Consider the following 26,339-nt stretch of genomic DNA (forward strand, 5'->3'; position numbering starts at 1 on the left):
GAAGCAATGCTTGCCTGGCTCGAAGCCCTGGGACTCTTCTGCTTGAGGTGCTATGTATGTATAGCTCCATCTTTCTCTTGTTCCCCGTGTAAGTTCCTATGGAAAAAATATTTTATTCAAAGGCAGCCTTATTGCAGAAGTTTACTTGTTTCAAGCAGGTAGGCATTGTTTGCAGTTAATGGACCCTTAGATTTTTTTGTTTGTTTTTCAAAAAGTGTAATTTTCCCCATATTTATAATGACTCCTGCCAGGTGATGGATGATCCAGTTCTTGCAGTGTAAGTTGCAGAGTTGATAATTGGATGGTTACAGACTCTCTGAACCAACAAGTAGGATGTGGAATATGATGTTTACCAACAAGAAGTTGGTAAACAGGAGCTGTTTTTTTTCTTATGACTTTTCTGATGGTAGCTCATTTCTCCTAGTACTCAATTGATGATTAGTTAAATGCTCTCATTGCTATACTGTGCAAGGCTGATAAATGGTAAACATTACAAAAGCAAGTAGTAGTTCCTCTGTTTACCTTACCAGGTGCTACATTCCAAGATTGCTCTTTACCCTCTGCTGCTGAGAGATACAGAGCAGTACAGGGTGGGTTCATGTAGTGTCAGTGTTGCTATGTGCACTGGTAACAGTTAGCATTTCCTTCTATTTACCACATGTGCAACAGAGGAAAAGTCATGAGGGTTTGTACATCAGTGGTACTTGTGTCCTTTCCTTTGTGCTATCTTCTTCTCCCCTCTTACCAGGAGCTCTAGGGAGCTAGCCATGAAGAATCCTGTGGGGTGAGTTCTGAGCTGGCAGAGCAGCTGACCTGTTTGTTAGCTTTCCTTCTGCCTTCCTTTATTTGGTGACAGGAAAGGCTTGGATGAGTTTGCACCTTGAAATTTAAAGCTTCTCAAGATGCTGAAGAACAACAGGTTGTGTAATTTCTATCGTGTTGCATTCTGAAATACGGCTTTTGACCAAAATACTTACTATGAAGTGTCCTGAATGTCTTGATTTCTGGTATTCTCAGGATCACAGTTTTCCAGAAAAATAGTTAAATGTATTTTAATGCTGTCAAATATTCACTGACTACTAACAAAGGCATTTTTTTCTTTTGACTTAAGCCTGGATTTATTGGGAAGGTGTGAAATAAAGACGAAACTTAGGTGGGCAGGTCTATGTGCTGTCACAGAGAATTTTTGCTCAAATTAAAAACTGAGAAGTATGGATTTTGATAGAATGGTATCTGCAACTTAAGCAACAGTAGGGGAGCTATTATGGCTGACTGTAAATGCAGAATGGCACTGATTTTGCAAGATACTCCTGTAGTCAGCGTTCAGTGCTATTGGCTTTCTACAGTCCTGGGCTTCTGAGAATTATGGATCTTCATGATTACACCACTACAAATCACCTTATCCATGTAAAATTCAAGTGAAAAAATCAGTTCAATAAATGCATTTAGTACTGAGTTTAACCTCAGTGTCAGCTGGGAAGGTTACTGAGTATTTTTTTCTCAAGATTTGCATAAAAGAATCACTGTCTGAATGGCATAATTGTCCATTTCCAGACTCTGAAGTCCTAATTTTCCTATCACTATTTCATACAATAGATGAGGAAATACTCCTGCCCAAACCTGGAACTTTTTACATTCAAGTTCTGCGAGGAGTTTTTCACTGAAAATATTTATTCAAAATTTTAAGTGAGGATGTTTACTGCTTTAAGAAGCTCTTAACCTTTTGGTTTATACATATCTGATTTGAGACTTTCCTTTGATCGTTTGGCCCTCTAGCATTTACTGTGCTGAACCAGGAAGGTCTGTTTTAGTTAATTTTTCTTAAGGGAATGTCTTTGTGTTAGCTTATCATAAGGTTATTAATACTAACGGTGATTTTTTTTGGTCACAGCTGCAGGTATAGTGCTTGGAATATGATATTTACTTAGCCTTTCTGGCTTTTGGAGTAAAACAGCTAATTTTCACAGAATAAGACAAATTAGACATAGTGCAGAGGAGTATCAGATCAAAATCTGCTGCTGCTTGTCCTACTGGACATAGTGTCTTAATCACTGTGTGAGTTTTTATTAGCTGCTTTGTGAAGCTGTTCTCTCTGTATAAATCAGAATAATGAAATGCAGCTCATAGACTATTTCCATGGGAACTCTGAATGGAAACAAGTTGTATGAGAAATGTATCTTCAGAAGTTGATTTTTGAAATTTCTCTTTATTGCAAATGCCTGGTCACTTAAAATGTTGAGGAAAAGTTCAACCGTGCCATTTTGCTTATTGGTTTCATCTCGGTCTCATAATTATTTAGCACTTGAGTAGTGTAATGGCATCAAAAAACATTCAGCAACTACAGTACAAGTGATAGTTCATCTCAATTTATCCAATATGTTCTTGGGTTTTTAATCACTTTATCAATGTATCACATTGTGATAGTTCTTGGAACTAAGCTTAGTGTGGAAGCATTCATAGATTCTCAAGTTCATCACAAAGGAAAAACTCCTCTAAATACTAGGAAAGACCTGGGTGGGCCTCAGACCCTTAGGAAGCACCGTGCTCAGTAAACCATGAAATTGAACACAGATTTGCTTCTGCTGAGCTGCTGCCCTCTGCCGTTGTGCCCCATTTTCAAATCAAAGTGGGGTGGGGGGTGCAAGGAGTTATGTGAGCATGGTTCTGTTTCCATTTCACTGCCCTACGGTTCAGAACTTCATAGTGCATCATCACTGTTGCTTTCAGTGACCTTTTTAGCAGCAAGGCAAGTGTCAACAAGTGATATCAACTAAGCTTGTAGGAAGTGCAAAAGCGCTTGAACAAAGATGAATACTTTGTAGCTGGCATTCCCTTTTACCCATACTTAAAACAACCATTTCAGATTACTGGTGTTTTATGCATGCCACATTATTATGTATAGGTAGAGGCTTAGTCAGTGCATTACCATGATTTATATTCTATCCAAGCAATACAAATATTTTCAGATGAGATTGGAGAGTGAAGCACATGAAATGTTCCAGACTTGAAAACAAAGCACCTGTTACAAGGAATAAAGCTAGAATAGCTGATATTACCGTCTGTAGAAGTGTGGTAAAAAGGCAAGCAGTCTGCTTCCACGTTGCCTGGCACTGTGTTCTGTGTTTTATCAACTGAGCTGTGTGAGATGTATCTAAGCAGAACCTGCTGGCTTGTGATGTGCTTCCTGATGTGGTTCTAGCAGTGACAGGAAGGGGATATTGTGCCAGCTTGTCCTGTCAATGGCAAGTGAGGTTTTTAATTCCTTTGGTTGTTAGAAGATTTTAGCAGAAAGTGCTGATGAAGTCTGGGGTGAGTTACAGGACTATATTCAGCTGCGAAGAAAAGTGGGCAGGGAAGAATTGGGCTTTGCCTAAAAGCTTTGTATATAAACACATTCTTTCCCATACTGTACTCCACTGCAATGCCCTACTGGACACGTAAGGGCTCTGTCCACCCCAAGTGGTTTAATTATACTTACTTTCTGAATTACAGTAATTAGCTAATCTTCCCTAGCAGACAGAAAGGAACAAAATGAAGTTTTTTTTTCCCCTGTACACTCTTTGTTTCCCATCTGAGTTTGTTGCACTGTGTACTGTGCCTAGTAAAAAGGCTACTGCAGAGCATGAGGGAAACAGATGCATTTCATTTGTGATTTCAGTGATTTCCACATATGAGAAGATCCATAGAGATACCTCTGCATGAAATGAATGCAGCTGCTCAGGTTGTTGCCTAAAAGAACAAATAAATATGCCATGAAGATGCTCTCATTTTCTGCTTGTTCTCATTGATGTCAGCTTTCCATCTGTCTGCCCAGCCCTGAAACATTACTGTCAGTTACCACAAATATCTCTCCTCTACCTTCCTGGTCTTACTGCCAAACGCTTGCAATACTTGTTTTTTCCACATTCTACTAGATTGCTACAAACTGGCTATCTGTAAGGGATCTCCAAACCATTGCTCCCTTCAGCACCAGCCTTAATTCCCTGCTCTAAAAACTGGCCAGGTAAGAGATAAAGAACTAAACCCAGGCAGAGAAAATGTTAAGTAGCCTTAGGCTAAGTTCTCTTCCTCACCATTGTACAGGATGTCTCGGATCAAAGCTGAAGATTGCGAGTTGTTGTATAAAAGCACCTCTTCATTTTTGCTGCCCTGTTATGATGGTATGATGAAACTGGTATGATGGGCTAATATGCGTGCCTTGAGAAACCTCTTCTGACATTTCCTACAGTGCCACTGTAAGAGAATTCTAGAAAACCTTAGAAGTGGACCAGAGCAGGAAATATCCACATGGGCTGAGCCATGACCAGGAGGTCTGTGTTGGCAAACAAAATATTTTTTCTTAGGTGACCTGAGAATCTGCCCTGTCGTTGTGGTTTAACCTAGCAGGCACCTAAGCACCACACAGACATTTGTTCACTTTTCCTCACAGTGGGGTTGGGGGGCAAATTGAAAAGTGCAAGAGCTTATGGATTGAGTGAGCATGTTAATAAGAAAGAAGAAAGGGAAAAAGCAAGACAACAACCACCAACAACACAATAACAAGGAAAAGGATAAACAAAGCAAATGATGCGCACTGTAGCTTTCAGCAGCTTCTGACCAATGCTGAGCCAGTCCTCAAGCAGTGCTCTCCCTCTCCAGCCAACTTCCTCCAGTTTAATTGTTCTGTGTGATGTCATATGGTATTGGTTTTTCCTTTGGCTGGATTAGGTCAGCTCTTCTGGCTGTGTCCCCTTCCAGCTCCTTGAGCACCCCAGGTCCTTAGTGACTGAGCAGAACAAGAAAATGAGAACTCCTTGACACAGCGTAGGTACTGCTCAGCAGCTGCTAATGTGTCACCAACATTATTTTTTTCCCAAGTCTAAAGCACAAGAACCATGCTAGCTAGGAGGATTGATTCTACCCCAGCCAAAACCAGGACACATGAAAAAGAGATCTTAGATGAGGACTTCCATCTGTGAGCAACTATTTTCTGACGAGCTCTCTGGTCAGGCTGTGGCTTGTGTGTACTGGTACAATATGCATCGTTGTTTGTGTAAGGGATGAAGGAGTTGTTCTTTTTGCTGCTGTGTCCTGCTAGAATGGACGTGGCTGTATTGCTATTCCGATGAAGGTGGATGCTAGGTGGAAGGACATAACGAACTATCCTTTCATTCCTGGTTTTCTGCCCCTCCATTCCTGCATGCTCTGTCAGATGTCTTGGGTGCAGGGGTCGCATTGCAATCTGACTCTGAAATAGCAGAGCAAATGCTTTTTCAGTGCAGCTAACAGCTCTAAGTGGGAATAACTGCTGTCTTAAGAAGTCAGCGCAGTAATCAGAGTTGTAATGCGCATGTGCATTGCAGTAGGCACTGTCACTGAGGTTTTGCTAGCTGGGAATGTGTAGAATTGTTGTCTTTGTGGGCCTATGTATCTTCTTTTGATACATATGGTTGCTGGAGAGAGGATGGCAGCTTTGTGTGGGCTTTGGTGTTCTTTTTGTTCTCCTGCAGAGGAATCTCTGGTGGTACAAAAGCATCACTTTTTTACACAGGTTCCTGTGCTGCGTTTGGCTTCTGTCCTTCCTGATGCAATTAGGAATTTGTTGTGGTTTAACCATGAACCCTCAAGCCTTTATCTAGCTGTGAGGTGCAAACACTTCTAACTGAAGAATCTGTATTTCCAGTTCATTTGAGAGAGAACTTGAGCAATCCCACAAGTTTGCTAACTACTGCTTGTAAGCCAGTTAATGCAGATGGGTTTCTCTCAACGAGGGGCAACAATGCTCTAGAGGGCAGGCTTGGCTTGTATTAGAAAGAAGCACTTCCAGCTAAAGCCCAAATTCATTCAGTCCAAATAACGTTTCAACTACTTAGCTTTCTTTCTATTCACAAATCAGACAAATCAATAATTGTTTAAAATGTGAAGGCTTTAATTTGCTGGTATTACATGAGAAGTAAAGGCAGTATTAAATTAAAGATGCTGCTGTGATGATGTCATGATGTCTCTGAAGTCGCAAGATGTTTCAGTGGTGTGGGCTTTTCTTTCCCATTGGTATTAAGTAGGTTTTGTGCTGAAAATTAGAGAAAGTCAGCATCTTGAAATTCGGTTATTGTAAGATTTCTTCTAGAGCTGGTCATAGCTTCTGGCAAGACAATATTCTAGGACCATACGTTAACTCTTATAAAAACTGTTGTACATAATTTCCTGGGAGCAACCAATGGTCCCCTCAGTGTGGTATTTGTCACTAGTCTTGCTTTAATTGGTGGGAGCAAAGTTCTGGGGTGAAAAGCATTGTCTTGTCTCGTGTGATCAGGATTAGTATTTTCATGGCTGCACAGTCGCATATTGACACATGGCTGAGGGAGTAAAAGGACTTGGATTATTGAAGAGCTCACTGTGTTTGCAGAGCAAGTATGCACGTGGTCTCAAATAGTACACTTACACTGTGGTCCAGGAGCTAGTACTGCTTGCCTCCCTGGGAGCTGCTCAGCTCTGTTGTGGGCATACACTGTGTGACACAACCCGTGTGTGATGCTTGGGTGGACTTGGCAGTAGCTGAGGTAGCAGCACTTCGGCATGGTGCAGAATGTTATTTCTCCTCGTAGGTTGTCAAGCTGCCCAGCCACTTTCTGTCAGCGCTGCATGCAGCTGAGGTGAATCAGTGCGTGTGCAGTTGCCAAAATGGGTATCCTGAGTGAGTGATCCTGGAGAAAGGAGCTGGCAAGGAGACTAAAGGAAGCTGGCTTTTATTCAGTGTTTTATGGTTCTCTTTACTTTCACTTCCCATGTAAAATAAGCTACAGGGAGGAAAAGAGTGATTAAAAAGAATAGGGACAATCTCTAAATCACTGAATGAAATTCTATCTTTTGGTGTTTTTTTTTTTGCTCCCGGGCTAGTCAGTGAGGTTAGAGAAATAATTATCCTTGTCTGGTGGCTGTGTATATCTACCCGGTGAGAAGGCTGAAATCTGTAAGAAATGAAGGTGAGACTGTATATAATTTACTCATCAGTTTGAAATGTCTGTCTCCTAATTGTGGTGTGTTTATATAACAATTTTGCTTCTCTGATCTCACCTCTTCTGTTCTGGCTTTTTGTTACTTTTCCCCTCAGACCATTACAGCTCACCTTCTGAGGCATTCACCAACTCTGGATGTGGGGTGAAATGATTAATAGCCTGTTTTGACTTCTTAAAATGAGGAGCTATGGTAGCATGAAGCAGGGAACAGACAGCTTGAAATTTTCCATTATGTTCACGTTCCTGGAGTGGGTGCTTGGAAATGACTATTTCTACTGGAACATTAGTGAGTTCCTGAAAATTAAGTCTTTTGTTTCTCTTTAAGCTGATAAATGCTTCCATTTGCATTTTTGCTTTTGCTAAATTCTTATTTCTGTTAGGAACTGATCATATTAAATAGGATTATAAAACAAAGTGTCAGAAGGAATAGATTAGTTGTCTGTACAGAGGTACATGATTACCAAATGAACTGTGCATTAAAATGGAGGAGCAATGGGGCATGGAGCTGGAGAAGATAATTTTTAAGGAATGTGTGAAATTTAGAAAACCAATTACTATTCTGCCAATGGAGAATTTTTCACTAAACACCTAGTAAAAGTTTAAATACTCATTAATTAATATTTAACTGATTCCTAATGGCAGTGATGTCTAGTGACAGTATGACTTCCACATGAAAATGAGTCTGATGTGAAATGGGGAGATCTATCAATGTTAATGTGTCGGTCCATTTATTACCCTGGTGTCTTAATTCAGCTGCATTCAAGGGCAGCCAAGTGAGAATATCATAATCAGTTTGGGTAGAAATTGAAATTAGAGACATGTCAACATGGTGGCCGTGCACCACTGTGAAGGTCAGGAGGAGGCAGGAGCTGGGGAGTGGGGAGATGGATGCTCCTGACTGATGGCCCTGAGCTGGGTAGGGGCTGGCACTGCATGGGTGTATGAAGGGCTCTAGGGGGCACTGTGCTGAATCTGTTTGTATAGTTCTGCATGGGACAAAAGTGCCTTCAAACTTTATCTCCTCCTGACCCTCTGTTGTAATTAGTGTTGTTAGTGAGCCCATAAACTTATTTAGCGCTTTAGATCTTGCCATAAACCAAAGTCAGCTGCTGACAAGGAGTTGCTTTGTGTCCAGTAGGCTTAAGTGCTGTCGACAGGAATGAGGAGAACCAAGCAGCAAAGTTCTGCTCTGCCATCTGGCTCCCAACAGCCTGCCTTGTGTGGAGAGTACAGGAGCGAGTGCAGGTCAGGGCAGACCTTCCAGCAGCCACAGGTCTGTGTAAAGCATAGGATGCAAGCTTAGCGGGCTAAGCAGTGTTCTCAGTTGTGTGGAGACGATTTCTATCAACAGGAACCTATTTCTTTGCTGTTAGAGTAATTTATACAAAGCTGTTTTCTGCCCTCTGCATGGTAAGTAGTAACTGCATCTGTATGTCAGGTACTCATGACAGTCAATAAGAACTGTTCTGGTTTTCCTCGACTTGTGTAACGTATGCCCTGATTGTTAACTAACAGAGTAGGAATGAGTGTGTCTATATGAAATTCAACTGGACTGTGGAAGATGAATTGTTCATATAAATGATTGTAGGACCATACTGAACATCTTTGATTTAAAGCACCATGCATGGGAGCTTGAAATATGACTGGTAATTAATGCAGTGGTAGAGAAAGCGGAGGATTTCAGTATCACTAGTTAGTGTTCTGGAAAAGATGTTGAGAAGCTGAAGCTTAACTGCCTGTGAATTCACTTCCCTTTCGCTTTTTAAAAGGTTACCCCTAATCCTTGCATCTGAGGCAAGTAAAATGGTTTTGACTGAACTGATGTGTAGTTGATTTTTTCCATCAAATATGAAAGAAAAGCAGTGTAGCTTCTTCCTTGCATTTTTCTTCATGGTGGTATACATACTAGTCTTTATTTCCAGCGAGATATTTCTACTGTTTGAGTAATCCACCTCTATGCAGAATTGACAAGGAGAAAATATTCAGAAATCCAAATCTGTTCCTGAGCCGTAGTATAACGGGGCCTACAAATTGTAATTGCAACCACAGTAAATATAGTTTCTATTCTGTCACTGTTTTATTTTAGGATGTGTTTCTTTTGGCATGCTCGGCATCTACGTGTTTATTTTTTTAATAGAAGGTAAAATCCTTTGTAGTCTCTTAACTCTTGCACTGAGGCTTTACTACTGACTTAATTGTGTTAAATGTTCTTTTTAAGTCACAGGAATTTACAAAATGTCCTGGCTGTGTTGATTTAAGTGCCTGTGGCAAGTGTGTTCTTGTTAGAGAACTGCAGTATATCTTGTTCTTTAAAGTACAAAGAAGAACTTATAGGAAATGATAAAGAGTCTATGTACAGTTTTCAGATGAAGGAAAGGAGGCGCTGCGCTCAGTGATAGGGAAGAAACTATTTGGATACTCTATGATACCAGGGTGGTGTGTGGAGCCAGCAATGGGCCAAGGAAAGCCTCTAACAGTGAGCTCTTGGATTCCCATGTTTTAAGCAGAACACTGAAAAGAGAGAGACCCAAATAATTTGGGGTCCGTAGAAAATACTTCACCGAAAGAGATGCTTTAGGACTGTATTGAAAGGGTGGAACGGGGTGCTCTCTTCACTTGGCAGTGGTAGGTTCTGTCTTGGTCATCTGGTAAAAGAGCAGTAATTAATTGCAATAGAGATGTGTGCACCAGCTGAGAAGAAAGAGCAAAATTTTGAAAAATCTCATCTAATTGGATTATACTTTGCTATTTGAGACTCTAAGAAATCTTACTCTGCGTGGTTAAATCTAAGCTCTTTTTTAGTCCTGTCACAAACTGCATTAATATAATATCACAAGTATGCCGGAGCTGAGCATTAGGTTATTAAATTTAACTGTGCTGTAAAGCCATCACTGCTGTACTTACAGAAATGGGAAGTCCCTGATATTTTGTCAGTTATTATTAATAAATACCAGAATGAAAACTGATCATTCCTCATAAAAGAATTGATTGCGCAGTTTATATTAAGGCAGTTTGAATAAAATACCTTAAATGAGCATAATTAGATTTATGTGTGCACATCACTGCAATTAGAAGTTGGTATTTAAAGGGCACACTTCTTGTTTTACATGCTTTTAATCACTATGCTTGAGTTTACTTTTTCAAATTGCAGAGCTAAGACCAACGAGCTTGTTTGGGCTTTTTTTCCCCCCAGGTTTATGATTTTTTTTTCCTGTGGAATGAAATGCACATATTTATTTGGGCTTGTGCTAATCATTAAAAGAGAAATAAATAAAAGGTAATCTTGTTCAGCAGTGGGGATTTTCAAACCTTTAAAACAGTGCTAGGGGCTAAGAATATTTTTTTCCAAGAGTTGAAATATTCTGTCAACATGAATGCTCTGAATATAGCTTAAGCTTTCTCTTTTCCCAACCATGTGTCTGCTCACTAAAGCAAATACCTTAATGCAATCTCTAAAGAATAAAGATCATGGTTATGAGCAGTCTCATAACATCCAAACTCAGAATGAAGCATGTTTGTGACTTACAAAACCAGATTCTTACAGTGGAAGATGTAATTGCAAGTGCTGACTGCATGGTAAGCTGAGTGTGCTGCAGTGCTACGTGTCAGTGATGCATGGTTTGGGCATCCAAGCAGCCTTGCCTTGGCTTTGGGGCTCAAACTCATGCACTGATGGGAGGTTCCTCTGAGCAGGCAGCTGCCTCCATCTGCCTCTAGATCTTCTGTAAGGAGACTGAATCCTTCCACTGCCCTGGCTGTGTTATACTTCCCTCTGCCTTACTAAAGTATTAGTGTTTCCTAAAGGGACGATGCAGTCTGCCCTGTATGCCTTCCTGCAGGAGTGCACCTGCAGTCCTGTGGCTGGATGGTGATTTCATTTGGTAAAAGTTTATTATTTAGTGTTCCAAGTAGCCCTACAAAGCGTGTCTAACTCAGGCTGCTTCTTCGGAGCTTTGAACTTCTTTAGAAGTTTTATAAAAGCTGTGGTGAAGGAAAGGCGAAAGGAAAAAAGGTTAAACTAATGACTAGAAGGAGATAAATAATTCAGAATGTTGAAATGAATGATGAAAATCAGGCAGGGAATAACGTAATGCTCATGTTCTGCTGACCAGACACGTTTTGTTATGAAAAACTTTTTCATCAGCTGGAAAAATTGCTAATGGCTGCAGTACCCCAGTGGTACAATTTCCCTTCTTCCATTCATGGAAGCCCTGAGAATAGATTTACCTATCTTAATAGGAGCGTATAGAAAACCCCATTTGCTTTGGCTATGCCAGTATAAATAGGTAGAATTTTAATTTGTTTTTCATTCTGGTTCTCTCTTCGGATCTTCAAAGTTAATGTCTGGTTCCATGTGCTTAGAAGGATGTTGACCTTTCATTCTACTGTGGTATTCTTCACCCCCCACCCCCTTTTTCTCCTAATCTTTTTATTTTATTTTATTTTATTTTTTGGTAACTTGTGCATGGGCTTTGGCCAGGCAGAGTCTGGGTAGCCTGTTGTGGGAGCAGTGGAAGGTCCTTTACCACCACCCAGGCACATCTGAAGCTTGTGCTTCACACAAGCACTGCAGCCTGTGGGTAGAGGACAGAACACAGGGCTGCCTGGGTTCTGCCAGGTCCTGCTGTGGGGTGGCAGCCTCACTGGATCACTCTGTGATCTCTAGCTCAGAGCTCTGCTCTCGTATGTAGGCATAGTGATTTTTCTGGTTTGATCCTGAGTGCAGCAGGAGTGATGCAGGTCAGCTTCCCCTACCTGGGACCTGTAGCGAAGTTCATAAATGCTTCAGTTAAAATTAGCCAGCAGTGTTGTTTTTGTATCACACTGTGCATCTCTGTGTGCAAAGCTAAACAGGAACAGATGTTTAATTCAGAAGGGAAAAAAAAAGCTGTCTGTTGTCACACAGTTAGCTATGGAGTCACCTTTTTCTTTGTTGGAAATCTCATCTTGCAGCTGTATATGGTGTGTGAGAAGTTTTCACCAAAGAAAAGCTATGGCAGGAAAGTGAGAAAGCAAGTTAGGGAGAAGTGATACTGCTGTAGGCAGCATAGCATCTATTTAACTGTATTTGTTGATGAGGAACCACAGATTGAAAGACTGCCCTATAACACCCTGTCAGTTTCCAGCGCTTCTGTGATCCCAGCCCTGCTCCAAACTGCGGTTGGAAGTGAGTGCACGTTTCCCTGCAAGGTGGCAAGTGAGCACTGAGCATGTAAATGCAGAGGGAAGAGCTCTGATTTATTCATTTCCATGTATGTGGCCTAAATGTTGCATCCCAGGAATAAAGCAGAGTCTGAAATCTGTGGTGGTGTTTGCATATCAGCTTGGCAAGAGAGAGGCCAGAGAGGTCAGGACTTGTGAGGTAGGAACACTTAGTTGCAAAGCTCTGCTGGCCAAAGACTATGTGGAGCTGAGAGGCAGGGGTGAAGGAGGCCATGTAGAGCAAACTGCAGTTTACAGAAATGTGATGGAATTATAATCTTTGGAGGGTAGCATTACTGTCACTCTTAAGGAACATGGGGATGAGTGAATTCCTCCCAAACTAAGTGTCTGTAATGCTTCTTCCGTGACTTTGTCACTTCCCCTTTTAAACAATGATAGCAGACTTACTGACTGAGCAGCAGTTTTTTGCCTTTGAGTAATTTTCATAGCTTACACTGACATAGTGTGCATAGTTTTTCCACACATACTTTGTTCTGAATGTGATATTCTGAAGAACTGTCATCCTATATCCAAAATCAATATTTGTATAGCATACCTATGAAATTCTGCTGAAATGGTGCTGGTTATATAGGTGCTTCAGATGTGAACAGCTTAGAATCACCACATAGAGCATGAGGTAGAGAACTGCAAATGAAAATTAAACATGCTGTAGGAGATATTACATTTGGTAGAAATGTGGCTGTTTCAACACCTCTATTATACTTTGTAAGTCCGAAATAAAATGGAAAATAGAGATAAATAATGTGTTACCAGTATCTCCTGTACTGCATTTCATAAATTGCATTTCTTGGCTTAGGCATCATATGGTGAGTGTGATCAGATTAGGTGAAATGGATTTGATGCACCTAATTCAAACCATAATGAGCTTAATTCTACACTACACTGAAATGAAAAGTGTGATATCTTTGGCAGCCCTCTATTTACAAAAGGTTTCTACTGTAGAACAAGGAGAGTGCAGCATTAAAAACAGACACCCTAACTAGAAGCTGGCTCTTACACAGATGAGAAATAACTGCTTTTGAGACAGTGAAGCTGGCAAGGGAATAATATTGTTGCCTTAACTTGTTTGTAACTGTTGACAGTAGAGTCAATTAATTTATTCCTACAGATATTTGCTGCTGCAAATATTTTTAAAATCTAGTTCTACCTAGCTTTGCTTTTGCCGTAGGTAGATAGAAGTCCTGCGTTCCTTACTTTTAACTATTAGCTTAGTGATGGCTGGTTTGTATTACTGGTTAGGACATTGTAGGTAGTTATTACCAGTTTAAAAGAATACCAAAATGCAAGCATTGGAGATACCAGTCTTGACAAGTCAAATTCATTTCTCTAAAGATGAAATTTTTCAAGTAAAGTCTTTGGTGCCAGAAGATAACAAGTCAAAGTGTTCATGCATGTGATTTAGTCAAAGAACTGTATGATAACTGTCAAGCTATTACCTCTTATCATTCATTTCATGTACCTGAACTTGGAAAAGCCTTTACAGAATCACAGAAGTGTAGGTGTTGGGAAGGACTTCCAGATATCATAGAGTCCAAACCCCTGGCCAAAGCAGGTTGCATAGGTAGGCATCAAATCCATGTATCTCCAGAGAAGGAGACTCTGCAACCTCTCAGGGCAGCCTGTTCCAGTGCTCTGTCACCCTCACTGTCAAGTTCTTTTTCATGTTGGCATGGAACTTCTTATGCTCCAGTTTATGTCTGTTCCCCTTTGTTCTGTCCTCACAGACTACTGAAAAGAATTTGGCCATATCTCTTTGTCTCCCAAAGAGATGATGTTTAGGAAGACAATTTGTCAGAAGTATGTCATTCTTTTTCTAGGTTCAGTAGGAAATTGGCATTTAGGAGTAGCAAATCCTAAATACCTGGTTAAATTGTTGAGCCATAGTAGTACTAGTTATATCTGATCAGTTGTGCAGTCTCCGTTTCATTCTATTGCACAGCTGGTGAAATATCATACAAATTTATTAATAGTCATTTAGTAGGGCTGTGCAAAACATTCTAGAGAAGTTACTAATAGGTGACCTGAAGCAAATGTTTCTTGTTCCATGGCAAAACAAATCCAAGGAAAAGAGGAAAGAAAGATGTTTTGATAGAGTAAAACATCTTATTCAACACTAGATATTAAAAAGAAAGAATGGAATGCGCTAAACTGGGTCCCAAAATAACGCTTCTAATTAAAAATGAAAGTCTTTAACTTAGAAAATATCAAAATGTATATTCTTCTTATGTTTATTGCATACAATGTAAATTTGTAAATATTTTGGTTTCCCCATACAGCATTCCAGAGGAAATGAGCTGTTTAAAAGAAAGCAGAAATTCTTTTCTTCTGCCAGGATATCTTCCAGGGTTTTCCATAGTTTGCAGATGCTTAGTAAGTGCTACATGAAGCCTCTTTCCTATCCATCATGACATAAACAGTGTTTTCCTATAAGTAGGTTTTACAAGACTGGCATTCAGTCATACATACTTAGAGTATGTGACTCAGGCTGCTTTTTTCCTTTCTATAAATAGAATAAGTCTCTAAAGAAAGCTTAAGGATTAAATTCTGATAGCTTAATTTCTACCTCCATTTTTGTACTTCAAGTTTCCTACTATCTGGTCACAGAAATGATCATAAAATCAGAGAATGACCTGGGTTGAAGATGATCTCAAAGACCATCAAGTTTCAACCCCCCTGCTGTGGGCAGGGTTGTCATTTACTAGAGCGGGCTGCCGGGAACCACATCCAGAATGGCTTGGATTAGAAGGGATCAGGCTACCCGGAGCCCCATTCATCCTGGCCTTGAGCACTCACACAGGTACAATATTCTCTGTTCCTGTGGGCAATCTGTGCCAGTGACTCACCAGCCTCCGAGTAAAAAATTTCCCTCAAATACCTAATCTAAATCTCCCCTCTAAAGTTAAAACCACTCTGCCTTGTTTTACCACTGCCTGCTCATGTAAGCAGTTGGTCGTCTTCTTGATGATAAGCTCATTTTAAGTACTGGAAGACTGCATCGAGTTCTCCCCAGAGCCTTCTATTCCCCAGGTGGAACAAGCCCAGCTGCCTCAGCCTTTCCTTGTAGCGTATGTTCTCTGGTCTTCTTGTCATCTTTGTGTCCTTCCTCAAGACATGCTCTAGCAGCTTCACATCTTTCTTGTGCTGGAGGCCTCAGACCTGGATGCAGTACCCCAGGTGGGACCTCATGATAGCAGAATAGAGGGTGACAATCACCTTCTCTTCCATGCTGACTACCTCTCTTTTGCAGTCTAGAATACAGTTAGCCTTCCAGGCTGTGAGAGCACACTGCTGGATCACGTGTGGCTTTTTGTCCATCAGGACTCCCAAGTCCTTTCCCATAGGGCTGCTCCCAATGAGTTCTTCTCCCATTCTATACACATAACTGGGACTGCCCTGACCCAAGTGCAACACTTTGCACCTAGTGACACTTAGTGACACTACTTGACACTTAGTGTCGTCCATCACAACCTTCTGCCTGTGACAAACAGATCAATTATTTATCCACTGAGTAGTCCAACCTTCAAATCCCTTTTTCTCTAGTTCAGAGATAAGGGTGGCTCCAGGAAGGCTTAGATATTCTTCAAGATGGAAATTGGAGGAGTGGGACTTACTCTGTATGCTATTAGACAAAGTAGTGTGGAAGAAGACTGGCCAGCAGTGTGTCCAGGTGGCCAAGACTGATAGCATCCTGGCTTGTATCAGAAATAGCATAGCCAGCAGGAGCAGGGAAGTGATTATTCCTCTGTATTCAGCACTAGTGAAGCTGCACCTTGAGTACTACTGTGTTCAGTTTTGGGCCCTTGTCTACAGGAAAGACACTGAGGTGCTGGAGCATGTCCAGAGAAGGACAACAAAGCTGGTGAAGGGTCTGAAGCACACGCTTTATAGGAAGCAGCTGATGGAACTGGGATTGTCCAGTCTGGAGAAGAGGAGGCTCAGAGGAGGCCTTATAGCTCTGTATATCCCCCTGGAAGAAGGTTGTGGGAAGGTGGTTGTTGGGCTCTTCTCCCAGGTAGCAAGTGTTAGGATGACTAGGAATGGCTTCAGGTTGTACAAGGAAGGGTTCAGGTTGGATATTTGGAAAAATTTGTTCTTTGGAAGAGTGGTCAGGTATTGCAACAGGATCATGATGGAGTCACTGTTTCCAAAGGTGTTCACGAAACCTGTAGGTGTGGCACTTAATGTCATGGTTTGGTGGACATGGAAAGGATGGCTCGATGGTTGGATTGATCTTAGTGTTTTATTACAACTGTTATGATTTACTCTGATATGGGACCACGTCAGAGGCCTTGCAGAAGTCCAGTTAGACATCAGTTGTCCCTATTTCATTCACCAATGTCATCATAGGCCACCAGTCTGGTCAGGCACGATCTGCCCCTGGTAATGCTGTGTTGGCTGTCTGGTGAACAGAAAGATTAGAGTCTCAATGTCACAAACATAGTACCTAAGACACACATAACAAAACAACTTGTTAAAAGTCATGGTCTATGCAGGGGAAGGAGAAGAGTAGTAGCTGGTTGTTCCAACACCCCCTTCTTTGCTACATAGGATTATACCTGCATTTCATGTGATGTGCTGGAAAAATACAGATTGCCTTTACCAGAGGGCACCATATGGGCCTTCTGAGCTGTAAATTCTTCAGACTGTTACATTTAGGATATTAGAGTGATTTTTGTTTTTGATTGTGGCACCATGGCCATGCTTTGAAATCACATGTGTGCCTTGTCTTTCATTTCAGCTATCTAGGTTCAGGATGCCTTGAGACAAATGATATGGAAAAAAGGCCTCTGTGACACAGGTCCCTACTGACACTGATTATACAAGTGGAAAGATACCTAGACAGAAGGTAAGAAAAACCTCCTTTAATTTTTAAACTTCACTGATGTAAAGCCTAATGAGGTGATTTTAATTTATTTGGCTACCAGCAACAGTATTTAAATGAAGCACATAATTTGTTAAATACTAACAAATATGCTTCAGGCTGTAAAGCTAATGTAATTTTTTGCTTCACTGGTAGCCTTGGAGGCATTCTATTTCCCCTTGCCCAAACTTCATCTGTAAGCAGGCCAGAGCGGCAGATTTGATCAAGCTTTTTTTGTCATATTTTAAATTACGGCATTTTAATTTCTTCTTAAGCCTGTTGAGCCCCTTCCAAAGCCCTTGCTGCCTGTCCATCTGCCATTTTAAATGTGTGTGTCTGTGTAGTAACTCTGAGTGAGCCATGGTCTTTGCTCAGCTCTTGGTCTATCAAACATGTCACTTGAATGTGCTTCTGCTGCTCATTCTGTTTCTCATATGTTGAATTCTGCTTAGGCAGCAGAACATCTTCCGACAACTGGACACTGAAAAATTAGCGCTCTGTCAAACAGGGACACGTACAGTTCAGAAGCTTATCACAGCTTTCGTGATGAATATTTGTATATATCCTACGTCTAAATTGTGTGAATCTTTTCTTGTTCTTGATCCTGTAATTAGTGATACATGGAACAGGCAGCATGAGGTCCTCTCGAAGTACCATAGAGCCGAATGCTTGCAGTGTTACGCTTGCTAACTTGCTCACGGAACGTGGAAATATTGAAGACTTAATGTGTTATTTTATTTATTATTTAAAAATACTTTGTGAATATAGCATAGATAATTTGGGGAGGGGGGAAAGGGAACATTCTTGGATTTGTTTCCGGACAGAATGACGTACAAAGCTCCAGAGAGGAATTTTAACCATCTGATATGCATAAACCTGGACTCAGAAGCAGGTTGAATGATAGGGCTTTTTTTGGTGAGAATTCTCCTTTTGATGCAAAGCCACATAAATATTGGGGGCTTTTAATCATGACTGTAGTTGCAGAGATTTTGATGGATGTTCTTAATACATCAAAGTAAACTGCTATTATAGGGAAAAATAAAATACTTATTAGCTATAGAAAACTGAAATGAATGTGCATCTGTGGTGATATTGAGGATAGCTGTTAGGAAGCAGGAGCAGTGTTGAAAGACCGAAGAAATACAGACTGTGATATTGGTGTTGAGTTTTAAAACAAAATCAAAAAGTGTGTTAAAACACCAAAATGTCAAGTAATACACAGAGTTAACACAATAATGCAGTTCTTTTGTGGGAATATTTTTTGCCAGGAAAGAGAAAAGATATTCTCTTATTCCAGATATCAGGAGAAGTATTATTTGAATTACTGATCTTCTGGAAGAACACTTAGATTTTCTGTCAAATATATGCAAATGAAATGGTATTTTAAATCTTTTTGCTGGATTTTACTAGATGGAATGTGTCTCAAGGGCAATCCAAGGAAGAAGAGCATTTGATAAACACATATGGCTCCCGACTGAGCTCTGTATCTCCCCACAGAGCCATGATGCCAGCGAGCTTTCTGCTGTGCCACGTTTTCAACTCCTTTAGGCTCTGAATTGAATCCATTTGAAATTAGTGGCACACTTTTTGTGGACTTCCAAAAGCTTTGGATCATCAAGTATGGTGTAAAAAGTGCAGATCAGGAAGTACTAATCAGAACTGCATTTCCTTTTCTGTTTCCCTTATTTGCCTTAATTTTGGAAGGGAACATGCTATCTTCTGTCTGTTCTCAAGCAGTGCTGGGCTGTGAGCCACCAGAGCCTGGCACCGTGTCATTGGACTTCCAGAACAGCAAGGTGCAGTTTTTCTTCTGTTCTCTTGGCTCCCTCCCACCAGATGTTCTTTCCCTTTCTCATTGTATGGTGCAGCTAAGAAAAGTATCTGGTGTCTCCTAGCATCAGTTTTATGAGATGAACCTCAGATGCTTATGCGTTTCTGTGCCCACACACAGTTCGTGTGTTTGTATGTATAAATTTATCCTATAGCACTGCTGTTACAAAGCGCTTCAGAATTTAAAGACAGCTATGACAGACGAGGTCCCTGTCCTCCTGAAGGGATAGCTACTATTACTTAGCTCTGATGTAGGATAAAAGACTGCCTGGAATCCCATTGCTGAAAACTGGATCAATTTCTGAGGCAAAATAATCCACTTAAACTTTTTCCCTCTGCATGCAAGAGAAGTGCTTTTCCAGGCAGTGCCAGACAAGGCTCTGACCATTTGAAAATCAGAGACAAAATATTTCATCTACTTCCCTCAATGCTGCCTGCCTTCCCGGTGGTGCCAGCTTTGTACCCTTTCTCCCACCTTCTGTTCCATTAACTTTTGGGTAACTGAACACAAAAAGCTTGTAGCAATGCTTGCAAAGGGTCGGGGCAGGCAGGAGGAATGAGATGTTGGAGTAGCTGGGATTTAAGGGTTAGGCACTCTCACTGGGGGAACGTGAGGCACAGCCAAACTCTTGCTAAAGGCAGTATAGAAAGGTTGGATCTCACATGTGCAAGGTAAGCAATAGTGGTGCTCTGGAAAGAGTGCTTTAGACTCTTTCAGCAAAATCTCTCTTTTGCCACCTTCAGTGTCTGTATTTGTGATGACCTCCTAAAGAAATTCTTCATCAGGGAACATCTTCATCAGAACAAAATTATTTTAAACTTCTTTTCTGGGAGAATGAGGAAAAAACACTGTGTAATGAAACGCTTTCTGGAGATGGACTCTCAGACGCTCTTCCCACCTTTTCTTTCCTTCATGCCAGATGAATGGTTCCTAACTGACACAAGGATGTACATTTTTCAAAGCATGTTTGCAGTTAATAGTTAAATGTATTTGTGAGATAAGTGACATCACTGGGGAAAGGAAGGGAGGAAATTTATTCAAAGAAAAAGGAGTGAAAGCCCACATGCTACTTAAAAACTACATAAAGCCTCTGATATGGCATACAACTGATGCAGTTCTGTCACACATGGAGTTGGAAGAAGGTGTATCTCAGTTATGTGGCCACTCTTTGTTGTTGCTTTTATAACTGTGATCTCTCAGAATGGTTTTATTCATTCTGCAAAAGGAGAAAAGAGGCAACGTATGAGCATAGTGTTTAGCTGAGCAACAAAAGAAGCTGAATTTAGAAAGTAAAACACTTTTTTTTTGCTATTATACATGCTGGAAGTTTATCTAACAGATAGCTGATTTCTTAGTATCTCTAGGACATTACAGGTTTCCATGGTGGCAGGCTATCAAGAAAAAAGTATGGGCTGGCATTTCCAACCCTTGCAGTTTTGTAGCATCTTGAAATAGAAGAATTTGTTCGTGGATTGCATCTTGAGCTTGAGGCTGAGTTAGTTGAAAAAGAGGCTGTCTTCCCAAGCAACTTGCTATTTCCAGAGATCTGGAAGGGATAGGGAACAAAGTACGGCTGCCACACTAGTTTTGTGCCAGAAGACTTTCATAATATGTTCCTGGTAGTGCTGTCCTCAGAGGCGTGTACTGCAAGCTTTTTGCAACATGCCTGTATTCCTTGTGGTTCCTCCCTTCTATCTCCAGAGCCTGAAACTCTGGAGACACTAGCGAGAATAATATTTTTGCAACAGAGCCACTTTATGTGATAACTGGACTCTAGGAAAGAGGATTCTGGATGAAAATCATAAAGATGTTTTTTTTTTCCTGGAATGGATAAAGATAAACAATATTTGTAAATACAATGTATTGAAATCTCATGGGGGAGAATAACAGAAAGAGTCATTGATTAATGATGCAACAGCCGAGAACAAAGCAAATATACAGAATGGCTAGGTATATTCAAATTTCCTAACCAGGTTTATATTCTTTTTTGCAACTCTAATTCTAAGCTTTTGAAGTATCCATATTAGAAGACTTTGGCCTGGAGTAATAATGTGGTTGGTAAAATTTTGAAAGAACTGGTATTCTTTCTGCTGAAATAGAAAAGTTGTGTGAGAGTTTTCAATAGAACAAGCTAGAAATAGGTACGAAAGGCATATGGGCCTGATTCTGTCACCCGTGTCTGGCGTTCATAGTTACTACCTCCTTGTGGCAGGTTCACATGAGGAACTCCATTGCCATCACTTTTGACTCCCATGCTGAGGGATGATGTTCTAAAGTAAAAGGTGAAGAAAGCTCATAAAGTAAGGGGCTACGAGAAGAAACAAATAGTGTGTTTATGACATATTGCAAACAGAATTCAGAATGTGGGCCTAGAGAGGATCCTCAGCTTTTATTTGTATGAGGCTGCTTGCTAAAGGCCATGTTCTGCCTTCTTCCTTAGCAATTTCAGTGCAGCCACCTCTCTTGCCATTCCCAGGAAAGAGGATGGTATAGATGTACCGCTTTTGCCCCTGTGGTGCTCAGAACCTTCAAAAGAAGAAAATCACTGTAGTTATGGATAACAATTCTTAAACCCTGTAACTGAAATAGCTTTTGAAGCCAGGAGTGCATCTATTCCTTAGAATTTCTCTTCCTCTTGTTAATGTGGTTTAATGTGACTGCAGATGGCCTCATTGCCATTTGCACAGACAGACTTCTGTGAATGCTAGCTCCCAGCACACACCTGATATCGATTTGGGAATAGAGCATTTGAAAAATGACATTGTCAGTAGTTTGGAAGAGGAATTCTACTTTTGAATTATATGTGTATCTACATGCGTATTGGATTACCTTTTACTTCATTCCTTTAATCTATTTGCCCATAGGTAGTTTAGGGCATATATGTGATAAAACCATAAAAACAAAATGTAGTATGCTGTATTTAAACAGAAACTTCTGTATAAAAGTATAGAATTTGCCTCATGAGTTATATGTAGAGCAGCTTGTCATTTCATAAATAAAATGGGATATTTTTGTTTTGAATTTTCCCAGTTGGTCCGTTAATGAACAGGAGGAACAGCAATGTAAGAAGCTTTGATAAAAATAAAGGCTATTTTTTTTTTCTGGCCAGTAGTCACTTATCCTTTAAAGTATATGCCTTTATTCTGTCCTTCCCTGGGCCCCTGTATGTTTTTGTCACTGTTGGAACAGTACCCAGAATGCTACAGAGATTAACTGACCAAATTTCTTTATCTGTTTTTATTTTTTTGAAAAACCATCATGTTGAAATATTTTTACCTCTGTTGGTTCTCTTCACTAACAATATAATCCAATTTCTTTTTCTTCTCTTAGCTGATTTGAACTGTTATATATATTAATCATCAGCTTTAATGTTTAATGCTTTACTATCTGCAAGTGAAAGATCTTGCTGCTATCTCAGTGCCAATATATCTAGCTTACACAGGCCTTCTACATGATGAACAGCATATCTTAATGAGACTGTTGAACAGAAAGAAAAAATAAACCCGGCTTTCTCTGATGGAGTTTTCAACTATTTTCAGTGAAAACTATGAAACAAAGGCTGTGAAAGATTTAAAAGGAAAGGACTAGCGAATTATCTGTATGCATATGAAATGGTGTCATCAGTTTGCAGATGAGTCAAATAACTGCCGTTTCCTGCTCGTGTGGAATTCCGTGGGAACTGCAGTTTATCTTGTTTTATTTTAGCAGGGGCTGAATTAGAGCCATCTGCACTTTTCTATATAAGCATGAGAGAGATTGTGAGAGCTCCGTTTTCACATTTCTTTGATGCAGTAATGGAATTTTGTGGTAGAAAAATGATAATAATAAAAAAGATGGAAAGAATGAGAAGATTGTTTGGAGGATTTGGATAATGCTTTGATAAGTGATCTGGATTCTCAGTGGTAGATAGAACTGCATGCGAAAGCCATCTGAGGCTTTGTTCAAAAGGTCTTAGAAAAACAAACTGTGAGTATGTATCTGATATATGAGAGGGAAAGGAAGGGCTGATTATCTCAGTTAAAGTGAAGATTATACGTCAGTAATGCTTAGATCCCTAAAGAACCCAGACACTTTTTTTTAACCTTGCACTATGCATTTAAATGAGTAAAGGAGCATGTATGAAGTAGAGCTTTGTGTGTGTGTGTACTTTACGTGCAGTTGTAGTGCTAATTAATCTTGACAGTTTAATTTTTATTTCCTGAGGTCTTGACATTTTGTATTTGGGAAAGAATACAATATTGTGTGTAAGAATGAGATGGTTCTGACACAGATAGCTTTTTTGCAAACATTTTTCTTTTGATTTGTAAATTGTTTTTCTTTCTGAAGATAAAAAGAAGGAACTTATATAGAGGAAATACAGCACAGCAGAGGGTAACAGCTATTACTAAATGTCTGGATTATGGGGCCCAAAACACAGCGTTCAGCTGTTGCCTTATTCCTCTCACAGGCAGAGAGGGGATTACCTTTGAGAAGGTGTGTCTCTCTAGCAATGTAAATATAAGTGTATAACTTCGTACACCAGGAGGCTGAGGAAGGGATTAATTACACCAATTTAAGTCTATTGATTTTGTTTGTATATCTAAAGCCCAGTAATTATTTGGTATGCAGCCCAGAGTCTCCATCTGAGTGAGGAAGGATGAGGATGGCTTAATTAAGGTAACTGCAAGCCATTTCTGTATCCTTCTGAGTCTTTGGTGCACAGTGAAACCTTCATGGCCAAATAGGTCTACTTAAGAAGACTTAACGCTGTTCAGCCAGAGTAGCAGCGCAGCTTCCCACTCAGGCTGTCAAACAACAGCCTAAGAATGGTCCTTCTCAGCAGTTCTGCTGTGGTAGAGAAGGGCAGTGAGGCTCAGGCAACCCCTCAGGTACTCCAGGCTGGATCACAGCTCTCTGGAAGTTTTGATGCTGTTAAATGTTAGAAAAGTACCTCTATGAAATAATGACTCCACTCAGGGTTTTCATAGAGATGCTTTGCTCTGCCTGCCTGGAGGAAATGGCAGACAGAATGGATTGATGTCCTGTTTATCATACAGCTGGTTCTCACAGCATAGGCAGTATAGTGACAAGATGATGATATAATTTCTTAAGACCAACCTGAAAAATACAGTGAAAAGGCAAAACAAGAAACCTGCATAATCAAAGGTATTGTTAGAAGATGTCAGGATTCATATCCTTCTTTCTGTTTAGGATGTAACAACTGTGATTTTAGAACGGGAAGATGCTCTCAGGTATTAATGATCCACATTTTTCTTCCTCATGTTGTTTAGCTCTGCTGTTCAGGATGAAATTAAACAACATGCCCATCAAAATTGATTCTAGAATATAGGGACTTGTTATGGCATACGCTTAGTTTAGCTGGAAGTAATTCAGAAGAGAAGATGTCCCAGAACATTCCTATGTGTGAAGAGCTATTTGTTGTTTTGTTTTAATGCAAACGTTAGCAGAGTACAGACCTGGAGATAAGTGTTTTAAGCAGGGCATCTAATCGGTCTGAACCAAAGAGATATATAAATATTCAAGCAAATGCCACTTCCCTTGAAGGCTTTGGTTAAATCCTGTAGCCAAACCCTGTAGCTTCAACAAAACTATACAGTTGAAATCAGTATGAATTTTGTGATATTAATTCTTCAGGTCAGTTATTGCCATTTGGTAATATCTGCCAGTTTCTTAAAGGGCTATTTTTATAACCAAAACATTATGGTGTATGAAAATAATAATACCATTGAGTTGGGGGGTTACTTGCCTGTATTTAGTTAGGCCAAGTAAAGAAAAAAATTTGGGTTAGAGATAGAAACAGGAGGATGAAGAAGGAAGAGGAGGGGTACACCAGAACTGCAGAAAAATTGAAGTGAATGATTTGTTCTCTGTATGTTATGTGGATGAAGGAAGAAATGATTCCTTTAGGTTAGAGCAAAGATGATTTATATTAGCTGTTAAGAAGAATTTTCAAACTACTGATTTCTAAAGCATTTTAAAATCCACAAACATTTCATCTCCGTTTCAGAGAGAGGACAGCAGGGAGAAATGTCTGCCAAGAACAATCTTTCTGTTTGTACAATCTTCTCATCTGTTGTAATCCCACTGTGGGGCTTTCCTTGGAAGGAAGTGATTTGAATCATCACGTGAATATTCAATTAGAATGAAGGGATTCACCTAGTCTTAATTCATCAGTGATCTGTATTTATATCTGTGCAATTATTTAGTTTACTCAGAGAAAGAGCTACACCATTACTTTCCGTTGCTCTGTAAATACAGATGAGAAACAGTTTTGTTGAAGTATTTAAATAAGGTATGCAGCAGAAGAAATTCAATTCAGAGCACACTGTCATATCTAACAGCTACATCAGACTTAGGTAATGTAGTATGACTGAACCAATGCTGCTGCTTGCTGTTTTTCTGGAAATGTGCAAAAATAGAATGAAAACAAAAAATGTTGGAGAACAGTTTCCAGTACTGGAACACAGATTCTCTTAATGTACAGAGTGCTGAAGCTGCATCTGTGGATTTTTTAACCTTTAGCAATAAACCATCTCCGGATGTGCCAGTCAAGACAAGAGCTTGTAGGAGTTGCAGTGTTCACATAGGCTCCCATCTTGCAATGAATGGCATGTGCTCAGCTTCACGCATGTACAAATGACACCCGGGTATGTCTGTGATTGCAGATCACAGGCCAGATCTGAGCAGTATTTGTTATAGATTATAGCATACATAGATATGTCTCTTCCAAGTGTTGCTGTGAGAGTGCCAAATTGTATGAGGATTTGTGAGCCTTTCTGGAGGTTTGTTTATTGGGTGTAATGCTTAGACTCTAGATTCTGCATAAAAAAGATAGCCACTGAGCAGTATGCTGTATGATTGGGTCATCTGAGTCATGTGAGGCCACTTAGAAGATAAATTGAAGCATTTTTAAAGGTCTTTCTTGAAGTTTTTTGCCTGAGAAGATATTGTGATGTATATTGAGAGTGAATTACCAAATACTTATTTCATTTGATGCATCTTATAAGAATCTTGGTAAAAAACAATCAATGAAATCTCAAATCAGTCTTCGCGTCAGGCTGCTGAAGAGTTTGGTGAAGCTGGCTATCAGTAGCACTTCAGACTGTGGCAGTACTCTGTTAAATTATGTCCATAATTTTTTTTATTAAATATAACATGAAATGCACTGAGAAGCCACACCAAACTTAATTGGCTCTTTCATAATAATAACACTTCTACTGTATTAAAACCTTTGTCTTGAATCTTTTGTCTGGGTTAATATCACCTTGAATATTGAAAAATGGAACAGAATGTCTGTTGAAAAAAAAACAGTCTGACTGGAGAAAATTTGTCAGATACATACATAATCTATGAAAAGTATTTGAAGTGCTTAAGTAGAGGTAAAAATGTAATCCAGAAGGGAACAGAAGCTACAAAATATTTGAAGGCT

At 40.0% G+C, this 26,339-nt stretch overlaps 1 protein-coding gene across 1 annotated transcript in view; it reads left to right on the top strand.

The window, feature by feature from the left end:
* Window positions 1–25,683, top strand: part of LOC136055141 (solute carrier family 22 member 15-like) — a 121,874-nt gene extending 96,191 nt beyond the window's left edge. Inside the window, exon 12 of the mRNA XM_065746816.1 lies at window positions 25,672–25,683. The gene's annotated coding sequence lies outside the window, so the exon portion shown is untranslated. The remainder of the gene's footprint in view (window positions 1–25,671) is intronic.
* The last annotated feature ends 656 nt before the right edge of the window (window positions 25,684–26,339 follow it).

This window comes from Cyrtonyx montezumae, unplaced genomic scaffold, assembly GCF_038088225.1.
Source record: "Cyrtonyx montezumae isolate F1298 unplaced genomic scaffold, pur_monq_1.0 scaffold_4, whole genome shotgun sequence".
Lineage (NCBI taxonomy): Eukaryota > Metazoa > Chordata > Aves > Galliformes > Odontophoridae > Cyrtonyx > Cyrtonyx montezumae.